Genomic DNA, 26,243 nt, shown 5'->3' on the forward strand with positions numbered 1-26,243 from the left:
AAATGCGAAGATTTGTAAAGACGGATGAATTAATGGACGTTTGTTACTTTTTCACGCAAAAACTACTAAACTATTGAATATGGCGAAACATACTGATCATTAAAAAAAAAACAAATTGTAAAATCTTATTATGTAAGTATGTTTCTGGTAAATAAATTATTATTATTATTAAGCGGATTTGGATAAAATTTGGTACACGGATAGGTTGTATCTTCACTTAGCATATAGAATAGGTATTTCATACATTGATCATCGCTAGCAAAGCCGTAGGATATAGATACTGTTATAAATGCGAAAATCTATAAGGAGATATGGGTATATGATTTGGTTCGTATGATAGGTATATTCTAACTTAGGCCATAGGATACAATGCCGGATAGGATGCCGCGCGTGCGCGTGTGCGTGCGTGCGTTCATGCGTGCGTGCGTACGTGCGTGCGTGCGTGTATGCGTGCGTGAGTGCGTACGTGTGTGTGTGTGTGTGTGTGTATTTACAATGGAAGTATTTTTTTGTTCATATAGTACAAAGATCAAAACACGCGACAATTTTTTTACAAAATATTTCACAGAGAATACTCTTTTGTCAGATTTAAAAAATAAATAAAACACGGCAATATAATGATCAATTTCATTTGTTTGATAAAATGTCCTACGTCTACGTACACCATAAGACGAGAACAGCTCTATAAAATAGGATTTAAGGCTCCGCCCCCCGAAAGGATAACAAAATCATTAAAACCATAACAACGAGTCAAACCCTTGTAATGGCGGAGTGGCGTCCAACCTAAAGTGGCCTAATTAATCTGTCTACTGTGAAACTTTGTACTAAATTTACGTTTAACTATAGCATGATAGCTGTGCTGGAAAAGCACTATATCTTAATAATATAATAAATTTGTAACTGTGTGATGTCTGTCTGTATTAAAACATCTCTAAAGCCTGACTGCGGTTGCCAATCCGTTTGCCAAACGTGGCAACTACTGGCAACCCCCCTTATAATCAGCAGTGGACAGTTAAAAGCTGACATGACAATGATGTCTGTATAACCAGAGGGAGACTTTGTACAAAAGTCGATAGCTTGAGTACCTCTGTCCCATTCATGTTTCAACCGTAAAGCAGTTATGTTTGCATGGCTGTGTTTCGGTTTGAAGGGTGGGATATGGCGTGAATTTACTGGGTACAGAGGAATAACACCCAAGTCCTCAGGAATGGCAACGCATGAGGGGTATCATGGGTGAAACAGTATACTCTGTTATGTCCATGGTACTGCTCATGTCTATAGGCGACGGTTACCACTTTCCATCAGGTGGGCCGTCAGCTTGTTTGCCTTTGGAATTTGCATAAAAAAGCTAAATATTATCAGAGTACATATAAGCACGTACGATTGCGCGTGTCATTTCTCCTTTTATTTCTCGTAATCCAAACGGACGGATGGATTTATAAAATCCATCGAGTGTCGTTGGATTATTCGTGTCATTCATTGGAAATGCCATTTTGTGGAAAAGAAAATATCACTTTTCTAAATGTAATTTCCCAACGTGAACACCTGTCAATATGAAGGATTTATTATTAGGAATTAAAATAATATAAAATTAACACTTCAAAGAAAAATTGTATTCACTAAATCAATATAAATAAATATCAAATAAATACCATAAATATCAAATAAATAAATATCGAATAAATAAATATCAAGAAAAAGTAATTAAAAAAAATATATTTAAAGATCTCAAAGAAATATTTCTTTGAGATCACTGCCAGCTGATAGGGTGCCTAGGATATTTGCTGCATTTCCACGCTGAATAGCAATGGAAATGCGTTGACCAAAGTATAGGCCAGCTTTCTGCTCACCAGAGGTTTCCACCAGCCGGCGTGAAATCGCTTTGAAAAGATTAATGGCCTCGGGGCCCCACGGACCCAGAGTTTCAACTCCAAACGCCGCAAATATATTTCCCGTGCGTGTCGTAAGAGGCGACTAAAGGATGACGAGGATTGGGTAGCAGCGTCCCTCTTAAACCATCTCCAAAGCCTAACTGCGGTTGCCAATCTGCTTGCCATACGTGGCAATTATTGGAGAGGGGAAGGCTTATATTCAGCACTGAACGTTTAAAAGCTGATCTCAGGATCTCAGGATGATGAATTGAAAAGTAAAAAACGGTTTTGGTATTGGTGAGACTTCGTATAGAAGTCGTTTGCCACTATCTCATTCATGTTGTTGTTTGCATGGTTGTGGTTTGAAGGGTGATGGAAGGCTTGTGGTTTTATATGGCACAGTGTGTGGTTTTATAGGGTACAGAGGAATAACACCTTAGTCATCAGGAATGGCAACGCGTGGAGGGTATAATGGACGAAACAGTATACTCTGTTATGTCCATGGTACTGTTCATGTCTATAGGCGACGGTTACCACTTTCCATCAGGTGGGCCGTCAGCTTGTTTGCCATTCTAAGTTGTATAAAAAAAAAGATTGTTTGCTATTCTAACTTGCATAAAAAAAACTTAGTTGTTCTGATGAAACTTAGTTTTGTCACTGGAAAAGCCCTGTTTTGTCACTGTTAAGGTACAGTTTTGTCACTTATAAGACCTAGTTCGTGTGTATCTTTATGCGAAAATAGTAACAAAATGTTTTGTTACTACAGAACAAATATTTTTAAGCGATCCATTTTATAGGTATGATATTCAAAATTCAAAATTCTTTCACACATGAGTCCCTTATTCCTCTTATTTACCAATTCTCTTACGCATTCCCAACGTTCCCTTCCTTTTTTCCTCAATCCTTTCCTCCATACCGTAGGTGGCGGAAACCACCAACAAATGCATTCCCAAAAAGGGTTGACGTCAGGCAAGCAACCAGTTGTAAAACTAAACCAAATCTTTTTGTAATATGGTTGAAAAAAAATACGCCAACCCTATATAATAAATGGGATAAGGATAAAAAGAAAATTCAGAATTGAATTATTAATCTTATTTGACTATATTGGACGTGTACCTATTGAAATTTAATGGTTTAATTTAATTCTATTTTATATTTGACATTAATTTTGTATGATCTTATTATTAATCACCATAAATAATGCTGTATCTTTGTTTAATTAATACATTAAATTTGCATACCTTCAATTTTGATGTAATTAAACAAACGCCAAGAAATTTATCGCATTGCATTTATTAAGTTAAATGTCTGTTTGAAGCAAATAAATATTTCATTTCATAGATATTTTGTATTGAATTTGATGATTATTTATACTTTTTTTTTTTATACAACTTAGAATGGGTAACAAGCTGACGGCCCACCTGATGGAAAGTGGTAACAGTCGCCTATAGACATGAGCAGTACCATGGACATAACAGAGTATACTGTTTCGCCCATGATACCCCCCATGACTTTTCATTCCTGAGGACTCGGGTGTTATTACTCTGTACCCAGTGAATTCACGCCATATCCCACCTTTCAAACCGAAACACAGCTATGCAAACACAACTGCTTCACGGTTGAAACACGAATGGGACAGAGGTACCCAAGCAATCGACTTTTGTACAGTCTCCCTCTGGTAAGTTGAAAGTCTCCGTTCAACAGGACAAATTCAATTTACTTATATTTTTTGTATGTATGTTAGGCGATATACGAAGTCTGGCTATTTCAAATAAATTTTATTAGTTCTTTTAGTAAATGACATAATTTCATTTTTGGCTTTTAAATATTGTCACTCGTAAACGTAACTTACTTTTTGTAAACCATAAATGTAACTGATATTTATTTATTTATTTATTTATTTATTTATTTATTTATTTATTTATTTATTTATTTATTTATTTATTTATTTATTTATTGCATTCTACAATATTATTATAAAAGATGTTAGTAATTGATATAGTGCATTGTAGACCCTATGGGGCACAGCAATTAGAAGTGAGTAGGGCGTCGATCCTTAAATTTTCATAAAGATTTTAATAATTAAATAATTCAATTTCAATGTCATTAATGTAATTAAATTCTAATTAAAATCATAATCAATTTAATGATTTTAACGATTTTTTTTTGTTTCCATATGTTTTATTTTAATTTAATGCATTTTAATGTAGTTGTTCATATTTTTATATCATTTTATTAGTGTCATTAATCATATTAATTAATCAAATAATTATTTAGTATAAAACTACAAGCAATAACTCTAAAATGAACATACAAAATCCTACATAACTACATCCTGCCCTCCCCAATGGGTCATCTATAATTTCAAATCGCGAACTTTCACTAACAAATCCTTATCTCTCCCCAAATAGCCCAAAATAACTCTGTAAAACTGCCATATTTGTCCATAGCGCCCGCCGTCACCCGGGTACCCATTACTTATCCCGGATAACCTACAGATAGGGTCATAGGTTATCCGGTTCGATTCTCTGTAGACAGTTTTATCCGTGTTATATCTCTAATGTGTAAAACTGGACGCTATTTGTTACCTCCTATTTATAAGGCAAATAAATTTTAAGATAGACAAATTAGATAGAGTAAATTCTAGATTTTTATTTGAAAACATTACAGGTTTTATGATAAGCGAAATTGATCCTGGCCAGCACAAATTGTTAAATATATACCCATTAACATATACATAATATATAAATAGATAAATATTCTAAAAATTATTGTTTAAACATATATTGCTCTTATTCTCTCCCCTCCCCTCGCCTCAATTTTTTCTTTAATATAGACATATTTAAGAAAAAAATGGGGTAGTAACGTTGTATGTACATGGTACAATAGGTACAAAAATTTTATAACAATTTCACTGAGATACCAAACAGAAGTTAATAAAATAGTTAAATAATATAACATCAGTGTTCACATCAAAATAATGTAATCCTCAACAAGTACGCTTCTCGACAAAAGCCTACGTCAATCAAATCAAGACATGAAATTTGGAGTCAAAATTATATCCTGTCTAAATTACGTACAAATTTTAGTTGTTTTGAAATACTAGATTTTAGTATATATATATATATATATATATATATATATATATATATATATATATATATATATATATATATATATATATATATATATATATATATATACTGAAACTTACTGTCCATATGCAGTGGCTGTGTTTCGGTTTGAAGGGTGGGATATGGCGTGAATTTACAGGGTACAGAGGAATAACACCTGAGTCCTCAGGAATGGCAACGCATGGGGGGTATCATAGGCGAAACAGTATACTCTGTTATGTCCATGGTACTGCTCATGTCTATAGGCGACGGTTACCACTTTCCATCAGGTGGAACGTCAGTTTGTTTGCTATTCCAAATTACATAAAATAAAGAAAAAAAATCGAAGTTAGTTTTTTTTATTTTGTGGGACACAATATCTAATTATCATAATTCTGATTCGCAATAAACGCAGTGTAGGACGACCCCCCCCCCCTTCCTCCCACTAGAAGGAGTGATTACCTGAAATGCATTGCAGGGAGTCAGTGGATGCAGGTGGCTCAGGACCGTTCTTTATGGCAGTCTGTGGGGTGATGACGATGATAATTCTGTTTCAGTACGTGAGATTTTGTCCAATTTTTTATAATGAACATAAATTTGACCTTAAACCCTTTAACCACTTATAAACACCAAGATTAAGTTTTTGTCTTCCAACAGGAGCGAATACGAGTTAAAATTTTAAAAAGCGGGTTATACGAAAAGCCCGACGAGTTAAAAGGCGGTTCGGTGTAGTTAAAAATTAAACAATAGATATTGTGGCAGTCGGCTTTGTGTCGCCACTCAGCGGCGGACAAAGAGAAAATTGGAACGTCACATACAAAATAATGCTACTGAAAGTGGCACGTTTTGTTTTTTAACCGACTTCAAAAAGAAGGATCTTAAAAGAAGGAAGGAAGGTTCTTAATAAAGTTGTATTTTTTTTTAATGTTTTATTATCATCGCATCTGTTAACTATCCACTGCCGAACATAGGCCTCTCCAAAAGAGGGGTTTTTCCAGTAGTTGCCACGCTTGGCAGGCCTGTTGGCGACCACACTTAGGTTTCGGGTATATTTTAAATAAATAATCTTGGCATGTAACAAATTTTTGCTCCACTAAAAAACTATCAATTTCAGTCATGAAAAAATCAAATATTTTGATTTAAAAACTAAACTAAAGTGTTTTTAATGTAATTACTATGCGACCAATTTGAAAGTATGCCTTTTTAAATAAAAAAAGTTCCAAATCCGCTTATAAATATTTTAAAGCAACAAACATAAGAAAGTACAATGGAATTGAGACCTACCTTTTTTGAAGTTGGTTAAAATGCGATAAGAATTTACGGCAGGGAAATAACAAGGTAGGGTAGCATATCACCTTAGGCCTCAGGATAGGCGGCATCAATCATCATAAAATTAATACGACATCAAGCAAATCTCTTAGGATAAATAATAAAAAAAATCTTTCGACGCACCGTTTATTTCTTATAAAATAAAAAAACAGAGAGACAGAGATCACTGGTCAGTATTGTATTATGATTCCACAAAAGAATAATTAACTGTCATAAATTGATACACTTGTACGTATATCAACAAATATTTAAGATACGAACACACAAATGCACATGTGCGTGCACGCCCACGCATATACTCACACGCATACACACACTGAAGCACACGTATATGCGCACGCGCATGCACATACGCACGCACGGACGCGTGCATGCAACAGAAACACACTTCCACACACAAACACACCGCAAATGCGCGCACACACACACCCCCATTTCACCCTACTTTTTTTTTTTTTTTTTTTTTTTTTACAACACAGGGGGCAAACGAGCATGCGGCTCACCTGATGGTAAGTGACTACCGCCGCCCATGATCACCCACAACACCAGCGGCATTGCAGGTGTGCTGCCGGCCTTTTAAAAAGGAATATACTCTTTTCTTGAAGGTTATGTTGTCGTATCGGTTCGGAAATACTGCTGCTGGAAGTTGATTCCAAAGAATGGTTGTGCGTGGAAGAAAGTGCCTTGAAAAACGCACGGTGGAAGACCGCCACTCGTCCAGATGATTAGGATGAAACTTTAGTTTGTGGCGGGTTGTACGGTGGTGAAAATCAGCAGCAGGTATCAATCCGAACAATTCCTCAGAACACTCCCCATGATAAATTCGGTAGAAGATGCACAGAGATGCAACATCTCTGCGCAGCCTCAGTGGATCAAGTCGGACAGTAAGGCGTTGACTATCGATAATTCGAGCCGCCCGACTTTGAATGCGGTCTAACGGAAGGAGTTGGTACTGTGGCGCTCCTGCCCACAGGTGAGAACAGTATTCCATATGCGGCCTGACTTGGGCTTTATATAATTTCAGGCGGTGTTCTGGCATGAAATATCGTCTCACCCTATTGAGCACTCCTAACTTCTTGGAAGCTATCTTAGCCTTCTCCGCCAGATGACCGCAAAACTGGACGTCGCAAGATATATCAACGCCCAGAATATACTTATATTGTTTTTCTTTTTTTTTGGTTGTCTAGTTTGTATTTTGTTTAATTGTTATTTAAACACATATCGGTTGGGAGTCTGGTGATCTGTACTGCAGGTTTTAACCTATTTTAGTCACCAGCTCCTCACAGCAAAGCTCCGTATTAATTTAATCTAATTTTTATCATGTGGTATTATTACATGTTTAAATCTAAGTTCTCACCAGAGGGAGACTTTGTACAAAAGTCGTTTGCTTGGGTACCTCTATCCTATTCGTGTTTCTACCGTGAAGTAGTTGTGTTTGTATGGCTGTGTTTCGGTTTGAAGGTAGGATATAGCAGTGAATTTACAGGGTACAGAGGAATAACACCTGAATCCTCAGGATTAGCAACGCATGGGGAGTATCATGGGCGAAACAGTATACTCTGTTATGTCCATGGTACTACTCATGTACATAGGCGACAGTTATCACTTTCCATCAGGTGGGCCATCAGCTTGTTTGCCATTCTAAGTGCTTTTGAGGAGACATAAATATATATATATATATATATATATATATATATATATATATATATATATATATATATATATATATATATATATATATCACGCACGACCGAAGTTATTATTTTTTTAAACTAGTAAAACTTCTAATTATTTTAATCTCCGCGTGGAATACAAATCTCGTTTTGCCATGTTACGAGTATTTTCCTTAACGGAATAATATTATTCATTACAAGTTTAATACTTTAGTCGCAGTTTTCCCTCCTTTTTTTTTATTTTGACCGGATAATGTTACCGTCCAAAACGGATGCACAGAATCTAAATTAAACTTTTGCTATTAACACCGGCCATTTGAAATTCCGCCTGCGAATTTCTGCGGTCCTATTAAAAAATACTGAGCCTAGTGGGAAAGCGGAGATTCTTAAAAATTTGCTAGATGGCGTTAGTGTTGAATGATCGTAATTTGCTTTTAAGTATTTGTTTTAAAAGGAGGTTATAGATTGGTTTGTATTATTGTCTTGTATAACCAATTCTGAATAGTATTTACTGCTGTATTTATACCATACTGGCTTTTAGTCGCGACTTCGTCTGTGTGGCCGGGAAATTTTATTGACCGGCATAAAAAGTAGCCTATATTTTTTTTATCCCATTTTATACGTATATATTAAATTCCATAGTGACTGAACAAATAAACTCACTTTTACATTTATAATATTACTAATAATGGTGCTGCCCATTGTTCGTCCCTCTTAAAATATCACCAAAACCTAACTGCGGTCCCAACCCGTTTGCCAAGCGTGGCAACTACTGGCAAAACGGCCTGGCAAAAACAAAGGCCTATTCATACATTAGCTGTGGATGGAATGTGGATAGAATGGCTGCTATGGTGTTGACGATGAGTATTATTACTATGCAAGAGCAACTACTTTTTTTATACAACTTAGAATGGCAAACAAGCTGACGGCCCACCTGATGGAAAGTGATAACTGTCGCCTATAGACATGAGCAGTACCATGGACATAACAGAGTATACTGTTTCGCCCATGATACCCCCCATGCGTTGCCATTCCTGAGGATTTAGATGTTATTCCTCTGTATCCTGTAAATTCACGCCATATCCCACCCTTCAAACCGAAACACATCCATGCAAACACAATTGCTTCACGGTAGAAACATGAATGGGACAGAGATACCCAAGCAATCGACTTGTACAAAGTCTCCCTCTGGTATCCTTACTTGTATGTTATCACTTGGAGTTATCATAGTTTATCTAATTGCCCATGACGTTTAGTGCACAGTATTTGCGATTAGGACAGAGAAGAACAGAAGCTATTTCTTATCCTAGTTAATTAATGGATATATCCCTGTTACGTGGACGAATTCGCGCGTATAGACTAGTAGAAAATAATTTTCGCAACGCATTACTTCGAGTGGTAACAAAATATTCTTTAAGGCGAGGTTTTAGCGTGGATTACTTAATGTTGTAATCAGAAGTAAATATGATGTGACAAGAGCACTTTACGTTAAAGATTACGCCGGACGCAAACCTTGCCTGCTATTTTACGCCCCATTTTATATATTATCTGACAATTTAAGACCGAAATAAGTATAAGAAAGTGCAGCGCCTTCAGAAAAGAGGGGAGAAAATATTTCGTTTTTTATTTTTGACAAATTAACCTGCATTTTCTCAAATATTTTATGTAGTAAAATCTACTTGTATATGTAGACGCAATTTTACATTCTAAATTCAAATGTTTTAAACTATCTTACACTCACCTCATGTTTGATCACCTCTCTACAAAATATCTTGTCATTCATTGATACGCGCTTGTGTGTGTATTCAATCGTAACCACACAGATGTGGGGGGAAAGGGATTGTTAGTAATGGGGTCAAATAGCTTCATTACTAGCAATATACCTTATCAGATCGACCTCTACGTGTTTAATTCTAATTGAATTCGTCAGGATGGGCTCACTGATCTGCTTTCATACTCATCTATAATCTCTCACTGGTGCCCCGCCAGTGTATACCGATAGCACAGACAAGGTTACCATACCATTATCATCCATTAAAAAAAACCACACACATGTGTAGTTTAGGCGTAGAGTATTTCACATGTAACAATGAAATAACATGCAAAATCATACATCACTAGAGTTACAAAGCCTCATATAGACTGCTATAAAATAACACTAAATAAAATCACAACTAGTTACTGTGTTCGAATTTAATGACGTGTATGCAATGTCGTGTCGTGAGTCATCAAGCCGTAAAGAACAAGCAAATAAAGATTGTAATACTTTATGCAAAAGTCTGTATTCGCTTGCTATTATTATATATAATATATATATTCCTGGGTGGGCGTATTGGGAGACTGTAAGGCTCACCCAGTGGATGTAATAAATAAATAAATAAATAAATAAATAAATAAAAAACATAATTTATACTCACTTTCAATAGCAAATAGTAGCGAGTGTAATATTAAGTTATTGCGTGCGAAAATCACACCTTATCATTTGTCACCTGTGATTTCACAATAATAACATAAAATAATTTCACTATTTAAGAATGAATAAAATGTAGTAATAATTTATTTGCCTTATGTGGTTACGATTTATATAACTTGTTTTAAATATTTATTTTAATGTTCTTTTATATATTTAAATACTAATAATAATAAATACTTTAATGTATTTTTTTTTTATTTATTTTAACTATTATCTATTTTGTTAAATCTATTATTAAATAGTCTACAATTTAATGTGTCAAATATTACATATAGTCAAACACTGGGAAAATATTACCATCTTTTAATTATAGTTGGGTAAAGCAACAGACTACAATTTCAAAAAAATAATAATGTGAAACCACACTGAAAATAAAACCCTTTCAATTAAAAATGGAATCATGAAAATCGTTTGCAATTAAGGAAGATATCGTGTAACATACATGCGAAAACAAATACAGGAAAATTAATACGTCTTCCTTTTTAAAAAATCTGTTAAAAATATGTGTTTGTGTTTATCCATTTCCTTTTGTAAATATTGCATAATTTTAGGGAAGTGAGAAGCTACCATTATAAAAAAAAAACTGTTTTTTTTTTTTACAACACAGGGGGCAAACGAGCATGCGGCTCACCTGATGGTAAGTGACTACCGCCGCCCATAATCACCCACAACACCTACGGCATTGCAGGTGTGCTGCCGGCCTTTTAAAAAGGAATATGCTCTTTTCTTGAAGGTTATGTTGTCGTATTGGTGTTTTTTGTAATAGATAAGTTTTTCTACTATGAAGCAATTATGTTTGCATGGCTATGTTTCGGTTTGAAATGTGGGATATGGCAGTGAATAACAGTATACTCTGTTATGTCTCTGTTATGTATGGTTACCACTTACCATCAGGTGATCCGTCAGGTTATTTGCCATTCTAAGTTGCATAAAAAAAAAGATAATTATGAATATGTTGCCACATTACCGTATCATTCCCTGATTCCATCCTTCTAAATACCATGAACGGTCTTGAACCTTGGAGAGAAAAATACGAGGTCACGGTTTTATTAAGTAGGTAGTTGTTCGACACTGTAATGACAGAATAGGCCTCCCCATAAGGGAGGATTTTAACCCGTAGTTGCTAAGCTTGCCAGACATATACTTTGGTGATATTTTAAAAGAGATGCTACTGTCCATCCCTTGATCACTAAGTACCCTTAGTCGCCTCTTACGACACACACAGGAAAGGAAGCGCTAGCCTTTAATATGCCGGGGTCACAGGACAAAAAAAGGATAAAGTTTTAAATATATATATATATATATATATATATATATATATATATATATATATATATATATATATATATATATATATATTGTAATTTATTTATTCATTAGTACATATATGTGTACATGGCGGACTTAATGCTAAAAGCATTCTCTCCCAGTCAACCGTAGGGAAGTGTCAGAATACTCGAATGCGAATGTAATTACAAGTATTAAATTATTTGTGTTGTTACCGTCTTCTTTTTTAAATTATTTTTCTATATATATATATATATATATATATATATATATTATTTTTATATATTTATCCACTTACTTTACAAGTCCCTTCCACGCATGCAATGCACCGTGCGGCTCGTAATTCCGCGTAGGCACGCCAGCCAGCGCCGGATTTCCCCAACTTTTCCTTTGACGGACACTGTATTGTTGCATTTCATATTTTATTCCGTCACATTGCATTGTATTACGTTTTATTGTGATGACTCAAATTGCTCTTCAAGTTCAGTTTTTACGGGACCTTAGTGCGATTACGTTCGCCGAATTTGTAGAAGGAGGACCTCAATTTTATCTTTCTACATTTGTAATTATTCTGCCTTTATTGATATTTATTCGCCTACATTTGTAATTACTCTGTCCATATATATATATATATAATTTATATTTTAAAGATATTCCAAAATAAAGTTTTTTTTTAGTATCACTGCAGAGTTAGTTACAAATTTAAATTGACATACATAGCTCTTCGTTATTACTCTGATTGGGAAAAATTAAAAAATATATGGCATTTAAAATTTTTAAATATAACATTTTTCAATACTACTATAGACATGTCTTGGAATCCTATATATATATCTATCCGATGCACTCTTCACCAAATGTTTATTTCTAATATTATCATTTGTTACAAATATAATATTTCTCCCATAACACCGTATCCGGACGGCCTCATGTTGTCAGATGCTATTAATGCGTTGCATTTATTGTGAATTGGCCCTTATTTTGCTCGTACAGAGAGAGTTTTATTGCCAAATATTACGCTTATGTGGACTCCGCATTATAAAAGTAAATGGTTATAATACAAGGGTTGCACACGACTTAACTCGAATAGAGACGGAAATATTATTAAAATAATAAATTAATTATTAAAATTTTATATTAAAATTTATACATCCATGGCACAGTGGTGGGCACGTTGTTTTACGTAAACGTGGTCCCGGGTTCGATTCCCGGTAGGGGCAATTTACGAATCAATAGAACGATTAATTCGTATTTTATATAAACTTTATTTTACATTATTGTAATTTCTCTATGGATTTCTTCTGTATTGGAAAACAATATGTAAAGCGTATTACTCATTGGTAATGTAGCTTCCTATAGTTGAAGGAATTATTAAAATCAGTTGAATAGTTTTTGAGTTTATCTTCTATAAACAAACGAAAAAAAATTGTAATTTGGATGCCGAACGGTTGACTCGAGGCTCGGAGTTTTTTTTTTTAATGGATGATAATGGAATGATGACCCCACCTGTGCTATCGGTATACACTAGCGGGGCACCAGTGAGAGATGATTGGTGAAGATGAATAGGCAGGTCAGTTAGCCCATCGTGACGAATTCATCGATAAGTTAGTTACGATGGTTTCCAGGGGGAACCGCGTGGAGGTCGACCTGGTAGGGTATATTGATAGCAATGAGGACTAACCTCCCCATTACCAACAATCCTTTCCCCCCCGAGGCTCGAAGTTAGAATCTTATAATTTGCCTGAACATGCCTCGTTTAGAGACGAAACACGTGTAGCAAAATCTACGCGAACAAAATGCCAGTCGAAGGTTGATGACTAAAAAAAAAAAAGTGGAAGATCTTCGAGTGTTAGTGGTCACACACATACTAATGGTAGTGGAATTAAACAAAAAGATTCTTATCGAATAACCAGCGATTGGGATCTGCCTAACTAGGCGACTTTGCCTAACTAGGAAATTTTGCTGAACTCAGCAAAATATAAGCAAAAAAAAAAACTTCCCTCTTTGTAGTATCAGTATAGATAAGATAACATGATTCGGGCTTGAAAAGTATTAAATCCTTTCCTAAATCCTGTAGGAGCGTCAGCGGAACGATTGTTCCCAGAGGCCCAAAAACAATGTAGATAATTACTCATGGTTTAGATGATTGTTCCTTGTTTTTATCTGCTTCCACTTTTTAGCTTTTGTCAAGACCTGTAAAGGGCGAAAAGGAATGATTTATATCTTCCTTATTGCGTTGTGCCGTTTTTAACTGCGATATTAATATTCTACGAAAAGAGTTATGGGCCCAGGCCATTACATGACTGCGTAAAAAAGATGTTTATATTTAGCGTTTGTGCGTGTGTTTGTCTCTTTAATCGCTCATAATAACCTCCTGGCACTAGAGTAAGTGTTACACTAACATAATAAAGTCGTAACTAGATAATGCCTGTGCATGAGAGAGCAATAGAAATAAAAACTAATGAAAGCAATAGAAATGAAAATAATAATCTTCGAAAATTCTATTTGTCTATCTGTATGTTTATTCCGTGTCGGAATAAACATAGAGACAGACAACAACAAACAATGACGAAATACAAAAACTACTGCACCAAATAGAATGCAGTTTTGCAGTTTTCACTATTGTAATAAGAATTATTTCATTAGTTTTCCTATTAGGCTTGTTTGAATCGAAGCATTTGGCATTCCATTGTTTCTGCCTACCGTAATGGGAGACAGGCGTGACAGATATGTATGTATGTTTTCCTATTTCTAAAACTTGCGAGTATAAAATAACAGATAGAAACTACTACAAAAATCCTCTACTTCGTTCTAGTATCATGCAAAAAATACTGCACATAATTGGATGCGATTGTCACAATTGTGTTCCTGAAAGTCTTACTTAAAATCTTGTGTAGGTTTTATTTCGACGCGTCATCTAGTAGTAATCTATTTCTACTTCTAAAATATAATGTCTAAGCTAGTGTAGTTGATGGAAGGAATAGGGAGACCAAGACACAGTTACGTCAGGCAGATCAAGGAAAAGGTTGAAGTTATAGGTGAAAAGAATTCGAAAATCATAGTGAATAGCAAAAACAAGAGATCTGCTCTTAAATATGAAAAAAGCTAGTTGTATAAAAAGATAGATAAATACTTTTTATTGTTTCTTACAAAAGATTACTGTAATAAATTTATTATACATAGATTATGTTTAATCCTTCCGTGTGGTCTCAGAATTGAATATGCCCATTCTTTTCCGTGGGTGTCGTAAGATGGCGACTAAGGGAGAACGAGGGATGGGCAGCAGTGATCCTCTTAAAACATCAACAAAACTCAAACTGCGTTTGCCAATCCACCTGCCAGGCGTGGCAACTACTGGCCAAATCCTCCCTATGGGGGAGAGACTATGTTCAGCAATTAACTGCTGATACAACATACAACATGTTATGTCTAACAACACTATTAAAACATAGTCTGTAATTAAGCCAAACAACTGTAATACTACAATTACTGCTTACAACTAAACAAAATGTTCATTATATAAACTAGAAATTTGATTTTGTTCCGGAAAAAACGGAAAGCAGTTTTAACTAGTTAGAAACTGGTTTTAAAAAGTTAACAATGTTCTGTGTAACGCCCTCTGTGATTATAATTTGTGTAAATTAGGTACTTCTCTTAACGTTTCATATTTATTTTTGGATGTATATGTATTACGTGCATTTGTTTATGGTGAATCGATTTATTGCAGGAAAGAAACAAGTATCTTAAATTTGAATAGTTTTGAATAGATATTGTTTTATGATTCTGCCGCCCATTCGGAACGCAATTTCAGTTAAGAAGAACGGTCAAGAAACTTAGCTGCTGCTATTTATAAATTGAATTATATAGTAAATATTTTACGAACCATTGGTTACCATTGGTTACGAAAAGGTTACCATGTGATTGCCAACATTCGAAGATAGACCACCACTATTACTAACAGAAGTTTCACACCCTTCCATATTAACCATCAGTCTTTGACTGCCGTTTTGTTCACACACGTTTTATGACAAAAAATACGTGTGAAAATATCGTTAACGTTAATTACCACACGTGCTTCACCTCTAAACGAGGCATATTCAGGCAAAAGAGCGATCTAATGATTTCCCTGAATATGCCTCGTTTAGAGGTGAAGCACGTGTGGTAGTTAACGCTAACGATATTTTCACACATATTTTTTTAATGGGTGAAAATGAAATGGTATTCCTATCTGCGCTATTAGTGGAGTGCCAGTGAGTGATGATAGGTGAAGACGAATGCAAGTCAGTTACCTCATCGTGATAAATTCAAGAATTAACCACGATGGTTTCTAGGATGAACCGCGTGGAGATCGACCTGATGGGGTATATTACTAGCAATGGAACTGTTAGATACTTATGGGGTAACGGTAAATGATGACAGGTGAAGATGAATGCAAGTCAGTTACCTCATTGTGATAAATTCAAGAATTAACCACTATGTTTTCTAGGGTGAACCGCGTGGAGATCGACTTGATAGGGTATATTGCTAGCAATAGGACTGTTAGACCTCATTATTAAATTTACCAGAGGGAAACTTTGTACAAAAGTCAATTGCTTGGGTACCTCTGTCCCATTTGTGTTTCAGCCGTGAAGCAGCTGTTTGCATGGTTGTGTTTCGGTTTGAAGGGTGGGATATGGCGTGAATTTACAGGGTACAGAGGAATAACACCTGAGTCCTCAGGAATGGCAACGCATGGGGGTATCATGGGCGAAACAGTATACTCTGTTATGTCCATGGTACTGCTCATGTCTATAGGCGACGATTACCACTTTCCATCAGGTGGGCCGTCAGCTTGTTTGCCATTCTAAGTTGTATAAAAAAAATAATTAAAATCCCTTTCTTCTCTCACACGTGTATTGTCAGTAAACACCTAAACTTGCCGTATTATTAAAAAAATATGGCTAAAGGATATCCGGGACCTTTCATGGGAATGTCTTGGTGATAACAAATTGTGGCTTAATTGTACTGTAATAGATTTATGGGCGTCGGCAGTGGCGGGTCGAAAATTTATGTGTCAATAATATACCTACCCGAGTCCGAAAAGAAAGGTGTTATTTTTGCTGGTAATTTTAAAAGGAATTTTATCTTCGAAACTAATATTCTAAAGGGATTTATATCTTATTTTTTGTGTATTTATTTGTAATCGATAAATTTAAAAATAACTTAACCGGTTTTAAAAATTCTTTTACATGTAGAAAGCTACATTATCAGTAAGTAAAATAAGCTGCATTTTTTTTTTCGAAAAAAATCATAGTAATGTATAAAAATCCCATATCACAATGTTGACGTTAATCTCCAAAACCGTTTAACTTATTTTAATTAAAATTTCTCAAAAATAGACTGGGTATATTGCTAGCAATGGGGTATTTTGCCAGTAGTTGCTATGCTTGGCAAACAGGTTAGAAGTTAACAATAAGAAAAAAATTTTGACAATTTAACCCTTAAGGGGGTAAAACAGAGATTGAAAGTTTGTATAGAATTTCGTCAGTTAAGGAATTAGACAAGTGAAAATTTATAGAACAAGAAATCGAATACTACACACGACCGAAGCCGCGGGCTAAAGCTAGTAATCTATTAAATTATTGGTACAAATAATCTCTCACACCTATACCTCTCAAATACAAATACTCAGGATATGGACAATTAATCCTGACCTTTTCCCCCACACAAATAAGTAAACAACCCACAGATTCTCGGTAACTGGCAATTTTAAACGTGGAAACAATCAATTAATGTATTGGCTGGCGTCGAGAAAAAAAAAAAGTTACCTACATATTTGGGTAGCAATTCATTCTTCGGAAAAAGTCCCGTGACTGGTCACCGGGCTCTATAAATCACTGGAGGCCCCACTTTGGCCCGGCGTGCCCCATAAATATATCAGCCGACAATTACTTGAGTAACGTAACGTGGTACCGTATCGCTTCTACGATTTGTTGCAACACTTTACAGATCTTTCACATCGATTCTCAAGTGAGTAGGAGTAACTCGAAGTGCTTCTGTAATCACCTGTCAATAAAAGAAATAATCAATAAATCATTTTTATTTGCAAGAAATAAAAGTTTTGATGATGACCGTGTAGTCTCAGCATAGAATAGGCCACTTCTTCCTTTCCCGTGGCTATCGTTAGAGGCAACTAAAGGAATATAATGGTCAAGTAAGGGGCAACAGCGTTCCTCATAAAATATTACCAAGGCCTATTTGCGGTTGCCAACCCACTAAGCGCGGCAAATACTTGCAAAACCCCCAATAGAGGGCCTATGTTTAGCAGTAGAAAAATAACGGCTGATATAGGTACTATGGTATGGGGAGTTTTTTTTTTATACCACTAAGATGGCAAGCATGCATACGGCCCATCTAATGGTAAATGGTTACCATAGCCTATGAACACCTGCAATACCAGAGGTATTACGCGTGCGTTGCCGACCCTGAAGAAACCTCTTTACCCCTCTTTTGAAGAACCCCACGCTGTAGGCTCTTGGGAAACCTCGGCAGGGAGCTCATTCCACAACCTGAGTGTTCGTGGGAGGAAACATCTTTGAAACCGCACAGTACGCGACCATTAACGCTGTAGGACATGAGGATGAACTCCCTGTCGATGGCGAACTACTTATAATGCGGACTACCAGTCCCATTGCTAGCAATATACTCTGTCAGGTCGTCCTCCACGTGGCCCCCCTGGAAACCATCTTTTTTTATACAACTTAGAATGGCAAACAAGCCAACGGCCCACCTGATGGAAAGTGGTAACCATCGCCTATAGACATGAGCAGTACCATGGACATAACAGAGTATACTCTTTCGCCCATGATATCCCCCATGCGTTGCCATTCCTGAGGACTCAGTTGTTATTCCTCTGTACCCAGTAAATTCACGCCATATCCCACCCTTCACAGCCATGCAAACACAACTGTTTTACGGTTGAAACACGAATGGGACAGAGGTACCCAAGCAAATGACTTTTGTACAAAGTCTCCATCTTTCTAAATTCCATACATTTTCATTACAAGGGTCTAACTGACTTATCTTTTCATTCTCACCTGCCATCCCCCACTGGTGCCCCGCCAGTGTATACCGTTAGCGCAGGCGGGATTACCATTCCATTATCTACATTAAAAAAAAAAAAAGATATACTATGGTATAGCTTAAGTAGATGTAAAATTATCTAATATAATTTATACTCGTATGTATTGTACGTATCCATTATGCGCCATCAAACATCGCTTTACAGAGATTTGTATTGCTCAACGCGTCGACCCTTTGCATACAATATTAGTTCTTGCCGTGAACGTAGCTCCAGAGTCGTTACGATGAAAACATTTTCATATGAACAGTAATAACGGCCCTTGAAGGCATTTGCGCGGGCAATTTTTGAGCAATAATCGCTTGGCAACAGCGGCCGGTGGTTGGCTACTCAATTATGGAATTTCATTGGAATTGGAATTCACGTGGTCAATTAACACAGATAGATAGAGGTAAATTTTTTTTTTTATTGTTATTTCTATTTATTTAACTGTCCACTTATGGGCATAAGCCTTCCCCATAAGGGGAGTTTTGCCAGAAGTTGCCACGCTTGGCAGGGGTTGGCAATACCTATTTTATTTTACCAACCGTAACCTACCTATTTTAATGCTTATTTTATTATGTTTATATTTTACTAGCTTTTACCCGCGATTTAGTCCATGTAACAGGACTATGATCACTGATCAGGGTATAAAAAAAGAAACTCATTTTCACATTTATTCAATATTATTAAATATTACGATATAAATGCATAGTAATAATTACCTTTATTTTTTAACAATTTCAAAAAAGATGGTCTAACTTCGGATCTATTTTTTATTAATCAATCTGTGTACGAAATTGGTTTAAACCAATTTCGTACACAGATTGAGAATCCGTTATTGGCGTAATATAAAAATAAATAATATGGTATAAATATATGTTAATTATTTTAGATTTAAGTCATAGAGTCCAGAAGTAGCACTCATACACACACACACACACACACACACACACACACACACACACACACACACACACACACACACACACACGCACACGCACACGCACGCACGCACACGCACACGCACACGCACACGCACACGCACACGCACACGCACACGCACACGCACACGCACACGCACACGCACACGCACACGCACACGCACACGCACACGCACACGCACACGCACACGCACACGCACACGCACACACACACACACACACGCACACACACACGCACACGCACACGCAAACGCACACGCACACGCACACACACGCACATGCAAAATTGCCAAACTTTATATTGAAATAGTCATCGGATTTGTTAAATTAAAAAAAAAACAACCAACTGAAATGAGTTAACCTAATTCTCATATTACATAATTAGATTGTAAGATAATCACCTATAAATAAAGTAAATCCATTTGAACAGAGATGTATTTATGTATGTAGGTAATGAATTGTCGCAGGAGACTACGTGAGGCGAACGGAATTACACCCATCAATTTAGCTTGGTACTTTGAAAAATAAATACAGTTAGTTTCTATCTATCCTATTTAAGAGCTGCGCTCTTGTCGGTGGAGCTCTTGTCACTCACTACGATTTTCAGCGAGTCTCTTCACCTCTTGATACGACACGACACCAACTCCTTCCTTGATCTGCCTGATGTAACTATGCCTTGGTCTACCTCTTCCCTTCCTTCCTTCTATCTTACCTTCTATTATAATGTTCATTAGTTCGTCGTGTCGTATCAAGTGTCCCAACTTTTTTCCCCTTCTATACTCAATAGTTTTTATAATTTATCTGCTTTCCTTAACCCTAAGTAGGACCTTTTCATTACCAATTCGATCTCTCCGGAGAGAAAGGGATTGTTAACAATGGAGTTTGACAGCCCCATTGCTAGCAATATGCCCTATTAGGTCGACCTCCACATGATTTCCACTGGAAACCATTGTGAACAATTCTTGTTGAATTTGTCACGATGGGCTAACTGACCTGCTTCATCCTCACCTATCATCCTTCACTGGTGCCCCGCCGGTGTATACCGATAGCGCGGGTGGGGATACTATTCCATTATCCATCCATTAAAAAAAATCTATTTCTCCAACTAATTTATTTCATCCTTCTCCAGCACCACATATCAAAGGCTCTACATTTATCCATTTCCTTCTATCACGTCTCACATCCATACAGAGCTATACTCCAGATATAGGTCTTGATAAGCCGCTTTCTAATATCTATTGTTATCTTAGCCTGTTATCAGTTAGTTAGGTAGGTAAAATAAATTTCAGTTTTGCTGAATAATATTAGATACATAGTACGTTTATAGGCGTATTTAGAGGGGCAGGGGGGCTGGTGGACCGAGCCCACCTCATAATATATAATATAAAAATCTTATAACACTTTTGAATCAATACAGAAATACCTTGAACTGATATTAATATATATATATATATATATATATATATATATATATATATATATATATAACATATTTGTATGACGTATGATCCTGGCATAGAATAGAATAGAATAGAATGGTTGACTGGTAGAGAATGCCATCAGGCATGAAGCCCGTAACTTGTAAACATTTTGGAATGTGTTCAAAAGTATAAATTTTTATCCTCTTGCTTTCCTCTTTCTTTGTCGTAAGAGGCAACTAAAGGAGGGCGAGGGATATGCAGCGGCGTCCCTCTTAACACATCTCGAAAGTCTAACTACGGTTGTTAATCCGCCTGCCAAGCGTGGCAACTACTGGCGAAACCCCCCAAACAGGAGGCTTTTGTTCAGCAGTTCATCTATCGTCAAATATACAGTAGGTATACAAAAGTTGTACATTTAGTTAATTGTATACTGTACGTTGTATATTGTTTTCTAAGTCTTTATATGCATCATCACCTCATCATCATCATCTCAGCTGTTATCTCTCCACTATTGAACATAGGCCTTCCCCATGCACTGCCATAAGGAACAGTCCTTAGACACTTAGTCCTGAACCTTTTATAATAGTAATAATAATAATAAATCTCTTTATTTTCAGGTGTATACCCATAGTTTATAATTACATTATTAATTATACAAACTATTTTTTTTAAATACACATTAATTATAAAATACTTATTTAAATTATTTCATTAAAAAAAAACTTTCGTCGTCAGGTACGAGCATGCAGCGAGGAATACAGTCTTTACAATATGATTACTTGTTGTCATTAATCTTTGATGAAATTTTGCTTTATAATTACGTAAAATAGTAAAAAAATCATTAACCCTGTTCTCTGAGAACATGCCAGACGCACTACACCGCCATGGCAAGTTGAGCATCGCTCGGAATGCGTTATTGTATTGCACACGCAGTGTGTTGTAAGCTCTCTTTATTATCTTTATTTCTTTATTTATTATAAGTATAATAAATAAAAAAAATCAAAAATTTCACTCAAATCTTTACTCTCAATACCTACATATATTCCAAATTAATTTCTTTCCACCTACGATATATAAATTCTTTCATAAATTCTATTTGGTTTTCAATACCTTGTTATCTATTTGAAATTACGTTGCCAACCAATCTCTATTTGCTTTCAGATATAACAACAAGACGCCCAGCGATACGATTCAGATGAGAAATTTGGCTGACTACGCATTTTTGTGGTAAGTTTTCTTTTCTATTACTCCTGGAGATGGAATAGGCATAAGAATCTGAAAAGAGGCATAGATTGATAAGCATCATTATCTTCCTGCCTTTATACCAATTATTATTTAAGATGGGTGTAATATGTTTTTCCCTTCCATTTTTCTCTATTCGCAGTCATTTATGCATTTACTCCAAGTTTGGCCATATCATCTTTCATACAGCCCATCCAAGTCTTTTTGGACCTCTATCTTTAAAAAGCAATAGAAATCAGTAACAAAAAAATAATAATAAAAAGTAAAAAAGAATAAATTTTTTTAAGTAACTTAAAATGGCAAACAAGCTGACGGTCCACCTGGTGAAAAGTAGTAACCGTTGCCTATAGACATGAGTAGTACCATGGACATAACAGAGTATACTGTTTCGCCCATGATACCCCCAATGCGTATTTTGAGGACTGATGCGCCATTCCTGAGGACTCCGGTGTTATTCCTCTGTATATGGTACCTGTATATCCCATCAAACCGAAACACAGCCATGCAAACACAACTGCTTCACGGTAGAAACATGAATGGGGCAGAGGTACCCAAGCAAACGACTTTTGTACAAAGTCTCCCTCCGGTAATTTAGGTTATGTAGATAGGTCAAAAAATATTTTAATATTTTGAGCCTTTACTAAGAATGTCATAAAGTTAATATGGCAGGGTCAATTTTTGTAAATTCTTCCACCCATATTTTTATGGGGAAAATTTTATAATCTCAACATGTTCGGCGATTTTTTGTGGATTATTTATTTATTTATTTTCTCTTTATTGCACCACTTAAATAATAATACCAAGATAAATATATATTACACTTATGAAGTACAAAAGACTTATACTTATTGATTAATTATACTTAAACAATTTTCTTGTCATTTCCTTTCTGCGAACAGAGACATATGTATGTGTTAAAATAACAATACTGAAATAGAAACTATCGTAACGGATGCAACTAATGTATCAATCACTGTCAGATATATGATTGAACAACCATGTAACTGATTGGAATCATATCCCTTTGTATGCCATATAAAATTATGGTATACCTTTGTATTTCATATATTTTTTTTATCCAACTCTATATATGTATTAATATATCGTATTTATGTTTTAGATTGTACCGTCTTATGTTAAGTCAAAGGAAATTTTTAACTAACCACTGAGATACAGGCTTAGCCTAGTTCGGTGGCTAGTAGATGTAACTAGGTGTAAATTGTTATTCAATAAAGAATTATCATTATTTAAAAATTATTAAAAAAAAAGTCATTATGTGGTCCCGTCATAGAATGGGCGACACCCTATTGTCCTGTGGGTATCGTAAGAGGCGAGTAAAGGAACTTAATGGTTGAGAAATGACCAGCAGCGTCCATCTTAAAACATCACTAAAAGCCTAACTGCGGTTGCCAACCCACCTGCCAAGCGTGGCAATTACTGGCAAAACTCCCCTTATGGGAACTGGAGAGTAGACAGTTAAGGGATGACTTAATAATAATAATAATGGCTCACGAAGTGACCGAAAAGTGGGGGGTGACATCCACCGAAATCATCCCAATCGTTATGTCGGTGAACGGTCATATCCCAACCAGTCTGGAACAACATCTCAGACGATTGGGATTCCGGGGCGGTTCACTCCCGGGAAAGATACAGAAAGCGGTGCGATTCTGCCCGCATTGTACGCCGGTTTCTCTCCCTGGGGCCCTGAACGTCGGCCGACTGTGCTTCTGCCGGGGGTTAGTTGCCATCTCCTCTCCTTAAGAGGGGAGATGAGAATTTTTGTAAAGTTTAAAAAATAATAATAAAAAAAATATTCTTAAGACGTAATATAAAATTATAAACCCTAGTCCTACATAATCATGGGCTTCAATATATGGGATGGTTCGCTCGCATTGCCGTGCCCTAACAAACCTTATTATGGCCCTTTCGAAGAACACCGTGCCTCTAAAAATGTAACGAAAGTGAACTCCCACCGTTTTCCTTGTCATTGTTGTTGGCGAATGGGCAACTTAAGCATTTGCGGAAGGTAATTCCATGGAAACTGCACGGTACATAAATACTTTTAGAGTATGAGTGTGAAGTATTTCTAAAGAACAAGCTTAAGTGTGCGCGTTTTTGATTTTGAAACTACTGAATAAATATTGATAATTACTAGCAAAACTTTCCTTATGGGGAAAACTTATGGTCAACAGTGGATAGTTAACAACCGATATGATGATGTCATCATCATTGTGTCAGCCCTTAAATGTACTGAACATAGACCTTCCCATAAGTGGAGTTTTGCCAGTAGTTGCCACGCTGGGCAGGCGGATTGGTAAACGCAGTCAGTCTTTAGGTATGTTTTAAGAGGGACGTTGCTGCCCATCTCAAGCCCTCCCTTAGTCGGCTTTTTTTTCTTTTTATACAACTTAGAATGGCAAACAAACTGACGAAAGTGGAAAGTGGTAGCGAGTAGTGGTTCGTCCATGATACCCCCCATGCGTTGCCATTCCTGAGGACTCGGGTGTTATTCCTCTGTACCCTGTAAATTCACGGCATATCCCACCCTTTAAACTGAAACACAGCCATGCAAACACAACTGCTTCACGGTAGAAACACGAATGGGACAGAGGTACCCAAGCAATCGACTTTTGTACAAAATCATGGGCGAAAATACTCTGTTATGTCCATGGTACTGCACATGTCTATAGGCGACGGTTACCACTTTCCATCAGGTGGGCCGTCAGCTTGTTTGCCATTCTAAGTTGTACAATAAAAATATAATATAAAAAAATTGTACAATAATCGTCCATTTGGGTATCATTGTCCCATATATGTTTCTGCCGTGAATCAGTTGTGTTTGCATAGATGTGTTTTAATATAACAATTAAATTACAGGATATAGAGACATAACATCTTAGTTCTCAGGAATGGCAATGCATAAAGGGCTCTATGGGCGACTTCATAAACTCTGTTATGTCTATGGTACTGTTCATAGGCGCTGGTTACCACTTTTCATCAGGTGGGCTGTTAACTTGTTTGCTATTGTGATTTTATTATTTATTCAGTTATGATTATTTTAAACAATTTCCAAAAGAGTCTGTCTTTTTTTGTGGCTATGTTACCCAATTATCTTACCAATGCTAAACCGATTTTGATAATAATTTTAAAGTGTTCGAATATAGTCTCATATATGTTACTTAATTTTATGATAATCTGTAATTTTCTTTTACAAAATTCTTAATTTTAGAAAAAAAATAGTTTTGTAATTTAATTCATAACGCCTCAACACTTTGCGTGGCAAAATTAATGAAAAATCAATTTTATTTGATTGATACCAACAAAAACATAAACTTATTTGTTCCTATGGTTTTATACAGGTTTAACTTGAACAGATAGATAGATAGTGTTTATTATTCCCTCCAAAACATTACAGTAGTAAACTTGAAAAGAAAGAAGGAGAGAAACTTTATTTACAAACTTAGCAAAAATAAAAAATTTAAATTTATTTATTTATTTTTAATGAGGCACACATAACAAATTATAACCATGGTTTATATATAGGTAATTATGGTTTTTATACTAGGTTACAATTCAAAAACATGTGTACACAACATGATTAACATTTAGACGTAACATTTGAATTTCGACACGTGTTAAACATAATGATTAGTAAACATTATATATAATTTACATTAAATGAAATTTAAACCACAAAACTATCACCACACAAGAAAAACAGCCAAGCCATCCTAAACATCCAATACAAGGAAAGATTACACTATACACAAATATCAATAGTTAATATGAGA

The 26,243-nt window shown here is 35.8% G+C and overlaps 1 protein-coding gene across 2 annotated transcripts in view; it reads left to right on the forward strand.

The window, feature by feature from the left end:
- LOC113521010 (uncharacterized) overlaps nucleotides 1-26,243 on the forward strand; it is a 397,978-nt gene that overhangs the window by 339,952 nt on the left and 31,783 nt on the right. For both annotated transcript variants that reach the window (XM_052893731.1, XM_052893732.1), the window contains exon 4: nucleotides 22,372-22,437. The gene's annotated coding sequence lies outside the window, so the exon portion shown is untranslated. The remainder of the gene's footprint in view (nucleotides 1-22,371; nucleotides 22,438-26,243) is intronic.

Source organism: Galleria mellonella, unplaced genomic scaffold (assembly GCF_026898425.1).
Source record: "Galleria mellonella isolate WM207_F2 unplaced genomic scaffold, CSIRO_AGI_GalMel_v1 utg184, whole genome shotgun sequence".
Taxonomy (NCBI): Eukaryota; Metazoa; Arthropoda; class Insecta; order Lepidoptera; family Pyralidae; genus Galleria; species Galleria mellonella.